At 40.7% G+C, this 4,725-nt stretch overlaps 1 pseudogene; it reads right to left on the minus strand.

The window, feature by feature from the left end:
* Window positions 1-3,506: 3,506 nt before the first annotated feature.
* On the minus strand, window positions 3,507-4,454 carry LOC120863789 (annotated as a pseudogene).
* Between the last annotated feature and the right edge of the window lie 271 nt (window positions 4,455-4,725).

Below are 4,725 nucleotides of genomic sequence, written 5' to 3' on the forward strand. Positions count from 1 at the left end.
CTTCCAGATGTTCAAGCTGGTTTTAGAAAAGGCAGAGGAACCAGAGACATCCGCTGGATCATGGAAAAAGCAAGAGAATTCCAGAAAACATCTATTTCTGCTTTATTGACTATGCCAAAGCCTTTGACTGTGTGGATCACAATAAACTGTGGAAAATTCTGAAAGAGATGGCAATACCAGACCACCTAACCTGCCTCTTGAGAAACCTATATGCAGGTCAGGAAGCCACAGTTAGAACTGGACATGGAGCAACAGACTGGTTCCAAATAGGAAAAGGAGTATATCAAGGCTGTATATAGTCACCCTGCTTATTTAACTTTTATGCAGAGTACATCATGAGAAACGTTGGGCTGGAAGAAGGACAAGCTGAAATCAAGATTGCCGGGAGAAATATCAATAACCTCAGATATGCAGATGACACCACCCTTATGGCAGAAAGTGAAGAGGAACTAAAAAGCCTCTTGATGAAAGTCAAAGAGGAGAGTGAAAAAGTTGGCTTAAAGCTCAACATTCAGAAAACGAAGATCATGGCATCTGGTTCCATCAGTTTATGGGAAATAGATGGGGAAACAGTGGAAACAAAGTCAGACATTATTTTTGGGCATCCCATAATCACTGCAGATGGTGATTGCAGCCTTGAAATTAAAAGACACTATTTCATGTGGCATAAATACAAATAATCATGCTATATTTGGCATAATTTTGAAAATGACTAAGAAACCAATGGCAATCCAGTGGAGGAAGTGATACATGCCTTTTGAGTTATGTGCTGCTGCTGCTGCTGCTGCTGCTGCTAAGTCACTTCAGTCGTGTCCAACTCTGTGCGACCCCATCGACGGCAGCCCACCAGCTTTCCCCGTCCCTGGGATTCTCCAGGCAAGAGTGCTGGAGTGGGTTGCCATTTCCTTCTCCAATGCATGAAAGTGAAAAGTGAAAGTGAAGTTGCTCAGTCGTGTCTGACTCTAGCGACCCCACGGACTGCAGCCTACCAGGCTCCTCCGTCCATGTGATTTTCCAGGCAAAAGTACTGGAGTGGGGTGCCATTGCCTTCTCCATTTTAGTTATGTAAGATTACCTTATTAGTGATGTTATTACATCAGTTCGGTTCAGTTCAGTCACTCAGCCGTGTCCAACTCTTTCTGATCCCATGAATCACAGCACGCCAGGCCTCCCTGTCTATCACCAACTCCCGGAGTTCACTCAGATTCATGTCCATCGAGTCAGTGATGCCATCCAGCCATCTCATCCTCTGTCTTCCCCTTCTCCTCCTGCCCCCAATCCCTCCCACCCTCAAAGTCTTTTCCAGTGAGTCAACTCTTCGCATGAGGTGGCCAAAGTAGTGGAGTTTCAGCTTTAGCATCATTCCTTCCAAAGAAATCCCAGGGCTGATCTCCTTCAGAATGGACTGGTTGGATCTCCTTGTAGTCCAAGGGACTCTCAAGAGTCTTCTCCAACACCACAGTTCAAAAGCATCAATTCTTCAGGGCTCAGCTTTCTTCACAGTCCAACTCTCACATCCATACATGACCACTGGAAAAACCATAGTCTTGACTAGTTGGACTTTTGTTGGCAAAGTAATGTCTCTGCTTTTGAATATGCTGTCGAGGTTGGTCATAAATTTCCTTCCAAGGAGTAAGCGTCTTTTAATTTCATGGCTGCAATCACCATCTGCAGTGATTTGGAGCCCAAAAAAATAAAGCCTGACACTGTTTCCACTGTTTCCCCATCTATTTCCCAAGAACTGATGGGATCAGATGCCATGATCTTAGTTTCCTGAATGTTGAGCTTTAAGCCAACTTTTTCACTCTCCTCTTTGACTTTCATCAAGAGGCTTTTTAGTTCCTCTTCACTTTCTGCCATAAGGGTGGTGTCATCTGCATATCTGAAGTTATTGATATTTCTCCCGGCAATCTTGATTCCAGCCTGTGCTTCTTCCAGCCCAGTGTTTCTCATGATGTACTCTGCATATAAGTTAAATAAGCAGGGTGACAATATACAGTCTTGACATACTCCTTTTCCTATTTGGAACCAGTCTGTTGTTCCATGTCCAGTTCTAACTGTTGCTTCCTGACCTGCATACAGGTTTCTCAAGAGACAGGTCAGGTGGTCTGGAGTTCCTATTTCTTTCAGAATTTTCCACAGTTTATGGCTTTGGCATAGTCAATAAAGCAGAAATAGATGTTTTTCTGGAACTCTCTCACTTATTCAATGATCCAGCCGATGTTGGCAGTTTGATCTCTGGTTCCTCTGCCTTTTCTATAACCAGATTGAACATCTGGAAGTTCACGGTTCATGTACTGCTGAAGCCTGGCTTAGAGAATTTTGAACATTACTTTACTACGGTGTGAGATGAGTGCAATTGTGCAGTAGTTTGAGCATTGTTTGGCATTGCCTTTCATTGGGATTGGAATGAAAACTGACCTTTTCCTCACTTAGTGATTAATAGACAGAATCCAGATAAGAGAAAGCTAGAAGGCACTTATGTGACAGAGTGAAAAGAGAATAGAAACACAGAGATTTGGTGACATAGTAATTGTGATCGCCAGACTGGAGACTAAATTTTGAAAGCTATCAGGTTTTCCAGGATGGGGAAAATTATTAAGAAAATTATACATGACTTCTGACTTTAAAGCAGTAGGAGATAAAGAAAATACTCCCATCTCTACATGTGACAAGAAAAGGGAATGCACTGAAAATGATGGGCTATCTACAGTCAGAAACTATAGCTCTCTAGGCAAATGGAACAAAAGTACTGGACTTTAAGGCAAAGCAAAGTCTAGTTTCATGAATTTCAGTCTAAGTAGCAGGGTAAAATTTATAATAAAATACAAGGTAGCTAATAGATGTCCTTGTGTGTGTGTGTTTGTGTCTGTGTAAATGACCATATTGATGCTAAGATGGGAATAATACAGTGAGCTGAATTAAATATCTAAATCAGAGACAGAAAAAACTAAGTGCATTCCTAGAAGGCACAGGCAGAACTGAGAATGGAAAGGCTCATAGGAAAATACAGAGAAACTGAGAAATACAGAATAAGTGGAAGCTAAAATTGAAGAGGAAGAAGAATTAAATGAAAACACTAAAGATAAATGTCATAACATAAGGATACTTTATTTGTAGTCTATCAAATAAAGGAAAGTATAGGTACCATTTATACATAAATATAGATTCAAAAAAGATAAAAGTACAGATATATAGATATGAATATGATAACAGATCTAAGTTAGACAGGTTCAGTTTATACATGTTACATGTGTGTAATTATTAACAGTTCTCTGCTTCCTTTCAGAAAATATCAACTTTTGGATGATAAAATTAATGTTTCTAGTTCAGGAAGATAGTGATATATAGATAGACATAACTAATGTTATACATATGTGTATATAAAAATTTCCATGTGTAGACAAGTTTGCATTCCATATACACTTACCTTAATTGAAAATTATTCTATGAATTATTTCTATGAAATCATCATAAATTGAGTTTTGAGTCATTTGCTTTTAATATTATACTTGCAGTGAATATACTCTATGACATAAGACCCTTCTAAGTGCTCCTTTCACTTCTGTATTTCTCAAGCTGTAGATCATGGGGTTTAACATTGGAGTAATAATTCCATATAACATGGAGATGAGTCTATCTCTTGCTGGGAAGTGTTGACTGGAATCAGGGCATACATAGGTAAATACTGTCGTGCCACCAAATAAACAAACCACCAGAAAGTGGGAAGCACATGTGGAAAAGGCTTTATGCTTCCCATCTGTGGACTGAATCTTTAGGATGGTAGATACAATGTAGAAGTATGAGATAAAAGTAACCAAAAAGGAGCTGATCCCCAAGATACCTCCTTCCACTAAAATAAGCATTTCTGCCACATAAGTGGATGAGCATGAGAGGACCAGCACTGGTGGGATGTCACAGTAGTACTGGTTAACTTGGTTGGACTTGCAGAAAGAAAGGTGGAACATAGATACTGTATGAAGGAGGGAATTGAGAAATCCTGCTGTCCAGGTCCCAGCAGTCAGCTGGACACAGCGAACCTTGGTAATGATGAGGGTGTAACGAAGAGGGAAACAGATGGCCACATACCTGTCATAAGCCATGACAGAGAGAAGGAAGACTTCAGTTCCCACAAGGGCCACCAGAAAATAAAGCTGCAAAGCACACCCAGTGAAGGAAATGCTGTGCTTCTCAGTCAAGAGGTTCTCCAGCATCTTGGGAACAGTAACTGATGGGCAGAAGATGTCTAAGAGGGACAGGTTTGCCAAAAAGTAATACATGGGTGTGTGCAGTTTTCTCAGTTCCAATGGCCAAGAGAATGGCCCCATTTCCCCCAACAATGACCTGATAGATGATGGTAAAGACCACAAAGAGAGGGGGTAGCGCACCTCTGGGTGATCAGAAAGCCCTATGAGGATAAAATGAGTCACTGTGGTTTGATTGTAGGCATCCATCTCCTCTGTCTACAGTGGTCTTTCTGGAGGAAATGTAACAAACAAAAACAGATTAGAACAAAAAGCCAAAGATGCAAGCAATGAGAAATTCTTACATGATAGTTGGTGAGCAGTTGTTGGTAAAGTATGTTACATTATATTTTAATTAGAGATTCTGATTATTATGTGTGTGCATTCAGGCAAGTCCAACTCTTTGAGATGCTATAGACTGAATCCCCTCAGGCTCCTCTATCCATGGGGTTCTCTGGGCAAGAATACTGGAGTGAGTTGC

Source organism: Oryx dammah, unplaced genomic scaffold (genome assembly GCF_014754425.2).
Source record: "Oryx dammah isolate SB20612 unplaced genomic scaffold, SCBI_Odam_1.1 HiC_scaffold_5, whole genome shotgun sequence".
Classification (NCBI taxonomy): Eukaryota; Metazoa; Chordata; class Mammalia; order Artiodactyla; family Bovidae; genus Oryx; species Oryx dammah.